Raw genomic sequence first — 12678 nt, forward strand, 5'->3', positions numbered from 1 at the left:
GAATCACACTACATCTTCTACCAAGCAGGTGAACGTCTCCTACCAGAGTGCATAACCCGAACTATGAAATTCGGAGGTGGCGGTATGCTCCTGTTTGTGGTGCCACGAACACAATCTCTGAGAGGTATCTGAACATTTAGGACAATGCAATGCTTCCTGCTTTGTGGCGTTTCTCTTTCAGCAAGACAAATAACTGCGTGGTTTGTGGTCACGAAGTCACAGCACTTAACTGGCCTTCAGAGCCATGATCAACCCTATTGAAAATCTGTGGGACATTTGCTCCACAAGAGCCAGGACTTCATTACATGCTTACAGAAAGAATGGTCCAAAATTCCCATTGATTGATATTGTATGCGTGTGGAAAGTGTGCCCAGTAGAATTGCTGGTTATCGAAGTGAAAAACTTACATCTTATTAGGGTGGGAGCCATGGCATTTTGTTTCTCACACTATGGTGTCCGTTAACTTCTTTCCAAGCAGTGCATTTTATGTCCGAAAAGCAGTCAAATTGTGGCTATGGATAAAGTGCTGATCAAATTCTCAAATTGGCTTTTGAGAGAGACAGATAGAAATAGCACATGACTTGGAAAAACACGAATCTAGACCATGCCTTTCACATTTACTATGTGTGATATATGTGTGTGTGGCCAGAGATAGAACCAGATGGCAAAAATTTGCACACAGGGCACTCAACCCGTCATTTGACGGATGAGAAAGAACACACACCTCCAAATAAAATAAAAAAAAAAATAGAATAATCAAAGAAAATGTGTTGAACGATTAGCAATTCTAATTTATTGCATAGAAAATAAATATTACCAAATATGAATTAGCATCATCTAAATCCACCTACTTTGTAGATTTTATAACCATGTCAACACATAAAAATGTAATATAAATAATAAGAAAACTTATTTGAAAACTTTCGCAAATTAGAATAATTTTTAACGTACTTCACAACTAATTAGTTGTGTTAAACGCAACTAACTTTTTGAGTTGCGTTTAACTTTTTTTATACACCAATTCCCCTGATGTAAGTGAAAACCCGACTTACGAAACTTGTCGGGTTTTCATTTATCCTATTCGTATTTAATAAACATGTGGTCTCAATATCGGAATCTATCTCTCGAACAACAGAAACCTTATACATAATATACATAATTTTTAACGTAGTTCAAATTATTAGAATAATGCGAAAATAAATGCCCAAAAATTACAGTCAAAAGGAAACATGATAATTAGTACATTGTTGCATCCCCTTAGTTTTTATGACTGTTCCTAACCCTGTCAGGTGAGTTTGCCTGACAGGGAATTACATTGATTTGTCTTTCTTTGAACCATCTAGTAGTGGTCTTGAAAGTGTGGCAAGAAGCTGAATCTTGCTGAAAAGGAAATCACCATCATATAAATCTTCCGATGCCGGTAACATGAAGTGCTCAAGAATTTACACTTTGGAATTGACTCTTTCGTACACAATACACAGCCTACCTGGATCCTCTGCTGTCATACACGCCCATACCATGACAGAGGCCGCAAATATTTCTTCACGATATTCTTCAATCTCCTCTCATATCTTTATGTATTATTACCTTTCGACCGCTATTGTAGCGATTATTTTGAAAACTTTGGTTATTAGAATACTGTCTCAATACTCTACGCTGCTTGAGAACATTTCAATTCCTTAGCTATAAACTGTTGAGTTTGGCCTTCTTTGTGCAGAGACACCATACGAAACTTCTTAGCTTCCGATATGTCACTTGTTCGACTCATGTTTAGCAAATGATTAACTGGAATCCACGCGCAAACGATTCCTCACACACGAGTCAGTCCCTCAGCTACTGAAATATATGCTATTTCTATGCTCTGCTCAAAGCCAATCAGAAAAATTTGGATATTCTAATATTTTGAACCACGTTAAACATTATTCTAATTTTGTGGATGTTTTCAAATAACAATTTTCTTATAATTGATATTACATTTTTATGTGTTTACGTGGTTATCATTATACGTATCAAGGATTTAGGCCTAGTATGGCCTGTTCCGGCCTTAGAAGTCATCGTTGAATCGTTTAAGAGGACGTCCTGGTTTTCTTTTTCCTAATGGCTTCTACTTTAAGGCTTGTTTTGGTAATCTTTCTGTTTTCATTCTTTGAACGTGTTCCATCCATCTATGTTTATATTTTTTAATTTTTTCAATTACCGGTTCTTGGTTTAATTCTTTCATAATATCTTCGTTTCTTTTGTGATCAAATAGGTTTACGTGGTTATATAATCTACAAAGTACTGTATGCAGATTTAGATGATGCTAATTCATATTTGGTATTATTTTCTATGCAATAAATTAGAATTGAATTGCAAATCATTCAACACATCTATTTTTTATTTTTATTTTTTATATATATTCGGAGGTGTATATTTGCTGTTGTAATTGTAGTATAGTACGCTTGTATTTAAAAAAAAAAAAAAAAAAGTAAAATGAGTAACAGGTATTCTTATGTGAAGAACTTTATTCTGACATACATGCGTATATAACACAAGTCAATGATATATAACAGGGGTGTTTAACCCGTCGATAGCGGAGCGATTTTTGGTCGATCTCTCCTTACTTACAAATTTAATTAAAACTGAAAACATAATATTTTATTTATCATTATTTTGTATTATTTTTAATTCGCTTTAAGTGTATTGATATTGTTTATTTATTATTTAAAATTGTCAAATCAGTAATTTTCTAAGTCCGGGTAAATGAATTAATTTGGGTCAGTGAAAGTCAAACAGCGAGCCGAGTGAATACGATTATAAGCAAAGTGTAAAAACTCGATTATAGCTTAAATATTAAATATTCCAAAGCACATTACATCGATTTTTTACTTAGCTTAAGTCCCATGTGAATGTTGTAAAAAAATAAACTTTGCTTGTCTCGGTATAGTTTGTATTAGATGTTTTTGTAAATAACTCCTTTGAAGCTAACTGAATATAGTGCTTTAATAAGAATATGTTAGTGTTAAAAAAAGGCAATGTTTTTGTCGCCGAAGCTGTACATGGCGGCATTAGAAAGATTGTTGTTGAAACTTGTATGAGAAAGGCTTGCAGGCTCAAAGTGTAAACATCTCCGAAGTCAGTCGGAAAGAGTTCAAACAACTTTCCGATGGCCGGCAACTTACAATCAAAAGAAAGCGGAGGAGAACAAAAGGCGTGCCGAACTTGAAACTTAAGAATGAAAGACTCATGTCGATTCTTTGGGGGTTGCCAAACTTCATGCGAGGTCTCAGAGGAGGCCTAATAAAAAGGGACTGAAGCAAGCAGAAGGGGTCTCAGAATTGCTGTCAGAGAGGAGGTCGCCCGGTCCAAAGTCGCCGTCAGAGACTGCCTGGATCCACGTTGCTTGAGAGAGGAGTTTCCCGCTTCCAGAAAGGAGCTTCTCGGTTCGAGACGTCGCTAGAGAGAGACTACTTCTAGGCCGCAGACAAGGTTTCAAATTGCCGAAAGGAACAGTTCCAATTGCCAGAAAAAAGTTTCCAGGCCAGGTTAATGTCAGACATTCACCAGTGTGTTGCGTTTTCATTACAGTTTGATGAATCAAACGACTTCACTGATATTGCTCAGTTAATGGTATTTATTCGCATGGTATTTCAAGATTATTCAAGTAAAGAACTTTTGAAAATTATACCATTATTGCGAAGGACTAGGGGAGAAGGCATTTTTTCGGCATTTGATGAATGTGAAACAACACAAACTTCCGCTTTTTAAACTTGTGTCTATTACTACTGATGGTGCTCCTGCAATGATAGGTAATAAATCAGGTTTCATTTCATTATGTAAAAACGATGACAAATATCCAGATTTTTTAACGTACCACTGTACGTTAAAAAATCTGGATATTTGTCATCGTTTTGATTCACCAACAAGTACTGTGTAGTGAAAGATTAAACACAAAAGATGTTTTGGATATTACATTTAAAATAGTAAATTCTGTTCAAGGAAAAACCCTGCAACGGCGGTTATTTAAATTACAGGCAGATGATGATAGGGAACTTCTGTTGTACAATAATGTTCGCCGGCTCAGCAGAAGTCATTTTTAGAAAGATTTCTTGTATTAATTAACGATATAAAATTTTTCTTGATGAAAAAGAGATATTTATCCACAATTGAGTGAAAGATGGTTGTTACAATTATCATTTTTAGTAGATTTCTGTACGAAATTAAGCAATTTAAATTTAGAGTTACAAGGTAGAGATAAAAATTTAATTGACATGTTAAGTTCAATAACAACTTTCCAACAAAACTTACTTTTATTAAATAAAAATATAAATGACCGCGAATTTAGACATCTCCCATATTTATTAAATTTTTTTGAACAAAATCAAGAAATGATTCGCTATGATTTAAAAGAATTTATTCGTGAAATAGAATTAGTTGAGGAAGAAATAAATTCAAGATTTTAATAAAACTGAAACGATTGTATCTTTTATCAATAATCCATTTCAAGAAAACTTGAACATCACAGAAATTTTAAATAAAATTAGTGGGCTGTTTGATATAAACCAAGCTGAAGTACAACTTGAGATAATAAACATTCAGAATAGTTTACGTTTAAAATCAATAAACAATGAAGTCATTTGGAAGCATGCACATGAAAAATTCCCAATATTAACTGATATTGCGCGAAACATTCTGTCGTGTTTCGGATCGACACTCTTGTCAGAATCCGCTTTTTCAAATATGACCGTCGTAAAAAATCAATTAAGAAACCAAATTACAAATGATCATTTGGATGATTGTCTGCGATTGGCCACTTCTTCATATCAACTTGACTATGAAAATATTGCGAGGTCCAAACAATGCCAAATTTCACATTAACTTTTTTTTTTTTTTTTTAATCAACCAGCATTTCCTGTAACTTGTGAGTTTGTAACCAATCTGTTGTTTTTTCTAACTTTTGGTTTTTCAAAATAGAGAAATAAATATTTTATTCCAATATTTTTTTTGTTGTATTAAAATAATTAAAAGTGAGAAATAAATTTTTAAATACACAAATAAAGTTTTTAGTTGTGTATTTTTTTTTTTTTTTAGTTGTTTATTTGTGTGTAATCAGATATCAGATTGGGGGAACGTGATCTATATAAGAGAGTAGATCGCCGAATAACTTATTATAGAAAAGTAGCTTGCGTAGTAAAAAAGATTGAGCACCACTGGTATATAATCACCACTTTTCCACATAATCAAGCATGTTTAATACATTTTGGCATTTGCGGTTAGCCTAGTGGCTGTGCGCATCGCAACCATATGCCTGGGGAAGGAGTGTCCTAGGTTCGATTCTCGTCGGTGACGTGAGGAGCTGAAGGATCCTCAGCCATAGCCAAGTTAGCCAGTTTTGGGCGTGGACAGTAGGGTTTTTTCCCCCAGTTTATCCTGGGGTTTTTCATCCCGCAAAGCAGGCAAACCGGCCTTGAGAACTCAACACTACGGACATAGGATACACCGACGCGTAGGGGGTGACCACCTTATCCTGTGAACGGTTTGAGGTCCCATGATTAATAAACCCTCGATACCGCAAGGTAAAAGAGGTAAAGGAAGATGAGATGAGATCCCAGAGTAAAAGAAATCTGTGTCTATCAACTTTAACCAGAAAACAAAACAAAACAAAAAACAGTATAATGCATATCTGATAAGGAAAAACAAATCAGTAGGTGCGAGATCACTACCATACAATAAGTGATCCACTCTCTGGTGCTGATGATAACTACTCGCTAATCCTCTTTGACAGCTGTCCTGAAGTTAGCAAAGTTATTCCACCAAATCCAAACGCATTTTAGTCATATAATGTTCGTTCCATACACTTCTTCTATCTGGAGAATGGCTTTCTGCAGGTGTGGTACCCTGAACATACAGAAATCAGATTATTGTTAGCCTCACTTATGACCAAATTTTCAGTTGTCCTGTCATCTTGCAGTTGATCAGTTGTGGTGATTATATGAAGCAAGAAACTATTTATAGGTTCTCTTCACCTATTCAGTCTCCTGCCAACAATGTATCTGCAAGTGCATTTTTATTATGTATAAATATAAACAGTAATTGACGAACTTATGTCAAAAGTTTGAGGCTATTTTAATGGAACTCTGTAATGCGCTAATCTGCATTTCTGTAAAGTTTCCAGGCGATACTATTAAGGAACGATTAGTTAATCACGCAAGGCGGACATGGGAAACACCGCAGATAGACCTGGATAATTTTAAATTCGAAGTCAGCGACATCGAATTGTTTACCTATCAGTTAATTAATTTTTTAAAGAGAGGTTAATTAATTTAATTTAATTTTTTTTTTTTTAACAATTAAACTTGTGCCGCACTGGACGTCGACGAGTTACTTGGGAAGGCATACCAGAAAAACTCCGGCGCCTTTTCGATGATTTTTACAATAATTGGGTCTCTTAAGTAGCTAATAAAAATCGCTAACTACGTCGAGAAAGAACTGTTTAGGATTCGGGATATCTTCAATTCAATATGAAGATAAATCATGTTCTACAAGTTGACTGCACGGAAAACTTTTCAAGATTTTTTTTTTTCAGCATCATTTAATTAAAGGTCACGTGCCTGTGTAGCCTTATTGAAGACATTTCTGTGCCTATAATGTTAGACCACCAAAGGAAAGACCATTTATTTATTTATTTTGAACTACAGGTCTATATTTTACTTTGTTAAATATAAGTAATGATACTTTCAAGGTTGCATAAAACCATGAAAATGCCGTAAAGTTTTCATTCCTGGGAGTTCTTTTGTATACATTCATTTATTTAAAATTCGCCTGTTTAAAGAATGAAATGATTTGTTCTCATTCATTTTTAATATCATAAATGCATCAAATATGTTAAAGGAAATAGCAAACATGTAATAAAAATAAAACCAACTGGTTTTTCTTAGTATCTGTTTGACCTACAATTTCAGAAATTGGAAAACACTATAAACAATAATTTATTTATTCATTTTGAAATTAAGTGGCGTTATTACTAATATTAAGAGTACGCTTTCTTCATCGTTAGGGCTTCACTTCCTTTATATTCAATTTTTTGCTTCCTCATATTTCTTTTACAGCAAGAAGGGTAATACTTAACTTCTACGTACGTTGTCACGATCAAACTATAATTATAATAATAACCATTCAATTTTATTTAAAAATGTTTCATCTCTTCAAAAACAAATGCTGAAAGCAGTTAAGAGTGGAAGAATTAAAACCATTTTTCAGGAATAAGCCAATAATTTGCTGAAGATGAATTTTCCATCGTCTCGCAAATAATATTCCATTATTTGCGAGACGTTATTTGAGAAGATGGAAATACTAGCTATGTAATCCAATCATTCATAGTTATTATCCTTTTATTCGTTGTATTCTTTAACTTATCTATTCTCACATTCAGTAAAACTGGCGTGAATTATGAAATTATTTCTTGTAAAAAAATAATATAGGACTTGCATACAAGCTGTATTTTTTATTTTATTTGTTTATTTTATTTTATTATTTATTTATTTTTGCAACGCTTGCTTTCCAAACTTCGTTTTTAATGCAGATACATTTTATAAGTAATATAATCCCACAAGAGTCATTACGTTCGCTATAGCTGTTAATAATTAATTATAAGACCTGTTTCATTTTCACGTCTGATTCATAACTGTGTTTCTGTGTATGTTATGTTGCAAAAATTGAAATTTCTCCCCTCCAAAATGGCCTCTTCCTTCCTTCACCAAATAGCATTTAGTTTTGTTACTGTAGTGAAATTGGACGTGTGCTAGAGTTCAGATCGGGACGCTGTGCGGGCCCTAACCTTTGGACTTGCATTTTCTCAGACCATGTTGTTACAGCCATTGCAGTATGACATCATTTCTCATTTTAATAGAACCGCCAAAATCTATATAGCACAGAATCGTCTGTAAGGTTCATATAACGTTTAGTGTTACGTTTTTGGAAGTCAGTGGAGCTATAACATTGTTGCCATCATAGTAACCTCGATGTTGCCTAACTAAAACATGGTCATCTGATTCGGAGTATTCTTATTCATCACAGAATGAGATACGCTCTACTGCACAGCCACACGAGCTCTGCTCCATGAAAGTCAAACCCCACGACCTTCAGCATACTTGTATTTTACTTGTATCCATGACAAACAGTCATTGCATCATTATTATTCTACTCAATGCTTTCTTCACACAAACAGAGCAATGGGAGATTCTTGTAACGAAGAAATTTGTTATTACAATGAGATAAGAATAATAAACTCTAATATTTACTGTATTTTATGAATTTGCCATTATCACAACAGAATCCAATATTTCACTTTTCATTCTAATATTTCACTGTAGGCCACCAGCTCCTACTGAGGAAAGTTTTAAAAATTAGTTTTGACGTGCTTCCTGTCCAACTACATTATAATCTTATAGATATCTTCTATCGTAATTATTATTATTATTATTAAGAGAGAGGGATTCACCTTCAGAGATTCATCGCACCAGCTTTATACTTGTTCTTGAATTCATTCACACTGCTTGCACACACCACACCACATCCAATTCCAATCACCACCACCCTTTGAGAGAAAAATCTAGCCCTCATCCGCTTCTTGGCGGCATTCATTCTCAGCTTCCAAGGATACCTTCTTGTCCTTTCCCTACTCTCCATAAAATGAAAAATTCCATCAATTGAAATCCTGTATGACCCTCTCAGAAGTTTGTACGTCTTAATTATATCATCCCCTCTTTCTCCTGTTTGCTAGTGTCTGCAGTCGAAAATTTCTCAATCTGTCTTCATAATCAGTATTCCACAATCCTGATATCATTTTTAACACTCTCCTTTGTACTCTCTCCAACATATCAGAATCACAACGGAAACCCGGAGACCAGACCTGCGCACAATAGATCAAGTAAAGTCTTATCAAGGTCTTGTAAAGAGGCAAAATGACATTCTTTTTTTTTACATGCGAACGTTGATTTCAGCATTGTAGATATCTTTTGAGTTGTATTTCCAATCTTTGCTACATGGCCCCTGAACTTCAACTTGCTATCCACTTACGCTACAAGATTCCTAGCCTGATCAGTTTCTTCTAGCATAATCCCAGTATAATACGACATTGAATATCTAATCAGGCCAAAGTGTATGAACTTTACACTGACATTAAACTGTCATCCATTTTCCTATGCCCACAATTCCAGCCTATTCAAATCATTACTGCATATCAGCAGCAATCCTGATTACCCTACCTATCTTTGCATCATCAGCAAATAGCTATGTTCGCTGTATGTAGAACACACTCTACAAATGTAATAAATGGATCTAGTGGCATTAGTCACCTAATCTAAGTCCAGGCCATTCAGTCAATGCAATGACTGAATCAGATAACTAATATTAGATGACTAATTTAATGTCATTTGGCATCGTGGAAACATGTTGATCGGCTGTAAACATTTGTATGTGTATCAAGTATAATTCGAAGTCTTGTGCATCGAATTTTGAGATTAGGGTTTTCAAAAAACCTATTCAAACGTCTATTGGATAGCATAACTTTTATTGACTCGTTATGGGTCTGCCTTGATAGTTGTGTACATAAGGACCGAAAAAAACTTCATAAAAAATAAGTTGTCTGCCATATACTTGGGCTCAGCTATTCATGATGGCTAAGGGTGGAAGTGGCTGCCTACTGATTTCCAAAACTTAGTGCTAAAATAGCCCAGCATACTCTCTTTGAAGAATAAAAGGCTTTAGCAGATTCATTTTAGTTATTTAAAGAAAAACGCCAAAAGTTACTGCAGATTTTAATTTACACGACGTATCAGTAAAAACATCTTCACAAGTTCCTTATTTATAGTGGTGCGAGAAAATTTATTTCCTACATTAAAATTTACAGTTTATCTATTTTCCGCTTAAAAATATCTAAATTTATTTCTGGCAAAAAAAATGACACTGATTTTTGCGAGGTCCTTTATTGGCATTTATATTCATATCGATAATTTTAGATGTGGTACGTAAAATACATAACTCCCTATTTATATTCGTTTTTTTTTTTTTTCGTCTGTACATACGCTACCCATGTATTATATTCCTCTGCTTTGGCTAGATGGATTGTATTGATATTAAGTACTGTATTTGTAATCCAAACAAGAACTTGTCGGGAGTATAATTTTTGTTTCAGTTGAAAGAAACGAAGGGGAAAGTTTAGCGAAACATTTATGAAGAAATAAAGTCCTCTGGTTTGAAAGAATTTAATGAAAATTTACTGTTTAGGATACATACATTTTTAAATTCAAGTTTTGGTTTAAATCGGTTTAGTACACTTTTTAGTACCAAACTAGGAAAAACCAAATTATTTGTCTACAGTGCATAAGCTAACAAGTAAGGAATTATCTTCAACAATCTTAAAATGGTGCATTTTCAAAGCGCGTTCTTGTGTAGTGACATTCATTACTAACATTATTATTCTAATTAATAATTCAACATTGATTGGGAAGGAATTTAATTTGTCATTTCAGTTGTACTGTACCGATTGTGATGGAATAATTAAATCAAACCCCAAAACAGGTCTGAATTTAATAAAGCAAATTATAATTTTTGGCGCTCTCGTCGAATTTTTATTAAAGTTCCGATGAGAGTGACATAATTATAAATCGTTTTATTAAATTCAGACCTGTTTTTGGCTTTGATTTAATTAAGTACAGTACTGGAACAATTGCACTCTGTCATATTCATATTACATAATGGTTTAGAGCAAGTATGTCCAACCTGTAGATACTTCCAAACCAATCCACTTCATATTGAAATTGAAATTTTTCATAGTAAACTTTAAATATATTTTTACATATAAAATCAGTATTGAGAAAAAAAAAGCTGGATGCAACTTAACATTAAACAATTAACGCAAAAAGTTACGCGAATATGACAAAATAAGCCCATACCTTTTCTGTCCTTGAATAAGGGGCATATCCCGCGCTCACTCCACCAGCATCTTTAAAAAAAACGTGTTTCAGTTTCGTTCTCTGTTACTCACAAATCATCTGGTTTGCGCACGTTGCATCGTTCAGTAGATTCTACACAAGAAGGGTTTGTTTAATATCACATAATTAAATATCTAGTCGGTGGTGTCTATTTAATAATTTATATAATTATCATATAATAAAGTGGACATAAAAGTATAATCATTATTATACTTTATATAAAAGTATAATTTTATAAAAGTTCAGCAACTCTCAGATGTGAACTGTAGACTAAAATACACAAAGATTACTGAAGAAAAAATGAAAGAGTTTGAGAACAGGAACCAAACCTTGGAGATTCAGTGGCAAGCCTAGAAGAAAACCCTGATTGACTCAGCTAGAGAGGCATGTGGTGAGGTTTTCTGCAAGGATAGAAAAATCAGAACTCCATGGTGGACAGGAAGTAAAACAGGCAGTGAAGGAAAAGAAGAAAGCATATCAAAAGTTCCTGGCAAATAAGTCAGCTTGTGCTCTTAGAGAATATAGAAACAAATGTAAGAAAGCGAAACACTGTGTAAAACAAGCTAAACAAAAGTCATGGGAGGACTTTGGCAAGAACATAGAAAATAAATATCAAGAAGATGGTAAAATATTCTGGAGGTTGTTGAAGAAGCTTAAAAATGGAGGAAAGAGTGCTGTAAAAGGAATTAGAGATGATAAAGGTGATATGAAAACAGGAGAAAAAAGATATCCTTGAAGTATGGAGTAATTACTTCGAAAAATTGCTAAATGAAACAAGCAGTGATAGTACAGTGTTAAAAAAAAACACTCAACAGGCATACAGTCAGGAATACACATCCATACTTGAAGTAGAAAAAACCATCAAAGGCTTAAAATGTGGAAAGGCAGCAGGAGTAGATGATATTCGACCAGAAATGCTACCGTAGGGTGGTATAAAAGTCTTGCAGTGGCTGCACTGCATAGTTCAGAAGGCCTGGACAGAGGGACGAATTCCCGATGATTGGAGTAGAGCTCTCATAATACCCATATATAAAAAGGGAAATAAAACTGAATGTGAGAATTACAGAGGTATTTCCCTACTGAGTGTTCCTGGCAAGATCTATGCAGGAAAAGCTTGGTGAAGAACAAGCTGGATTCAGGCCAAATAGAGGCTGTCAGGATCAGATCTTCACTTTACGACAAATAGTTGAGAAAGCATGGGAATATAACAAAGATCTGTATTTATGTTTTGTCTATCTGAAAAAGGCATATGACAAGGTGCCAAGAGAGAAGCTATTCAATACGCTGCAGTTATATGGCGTCAGTGGGGCATTATATCAAGCAATACTTAGTCTGTATTTGAGTTGTAAGTTGGCAGTTAGAATTGAAGGAAGTACAGGAAGATGGTTTAATGTTAATTCTGGTGTGAGACAAGGATGTACATTATCTCCTCTGTTATTCGTTATCTATATGGATTATATTATGAAGGAAAGTTGTATTAAACATGATATCAGAATTGAATATGTTAATGTCAGCTCTTTGCTTTATGCGGACGATGTTATACTTCTGAATAAATTCGCTACAAGTTTGCAAGATTTCCTGACTAAATTGAATAACTGTTGTAATAGATATGGTATGAATTTCAGCATTAAAAAGACAATGAAAATAGATAGAGTTGTTGAAAATGTCAACTGTGTTGTGAACGGGGAACCTGTGGAACAAGTAA

General features: G+C 34.2%; 1 protein-coding gene across 1 annotated transcript in view; it reads right to left on the reverse strand.

The window, feature by feature from the left end:
• LOC150092421 (beta-1,4-mannosylglycolipid beta-1,3-N-acetylglucosaminyltransferase brn-like) overlaps nt 1–12678 on the reverse strand; it is a 162452-nt gene that overhangs the window by 112093 nt on the left and 37681 nt on the right. Inside the window, exon 2 of the mRNA XM_090414898.1 lies at nt 10935–11066. The gene's annotated coding sequence lies outside the window, so the exon portion shown is untranslated. The remainder of the gene's footprint in view (nt 1–10934; nt 11067–12678) is intronic.

Source organism: Typopeltis vanoorti, chromosome 26 (assembly GCF_054136105.1).
Source record: "Typopeltis vanoorti isolate ZY-2024b chromosome 26, IOZ_Tvanoo_1.0, whole genome shotgun sequence".
Lineage (NCBI taxonomy): Eukaryota > Metazoa > Arthropoda > Arachnida > Uropygi > Thelyphonidae > Typopeltis > Typopeltis vanoorti.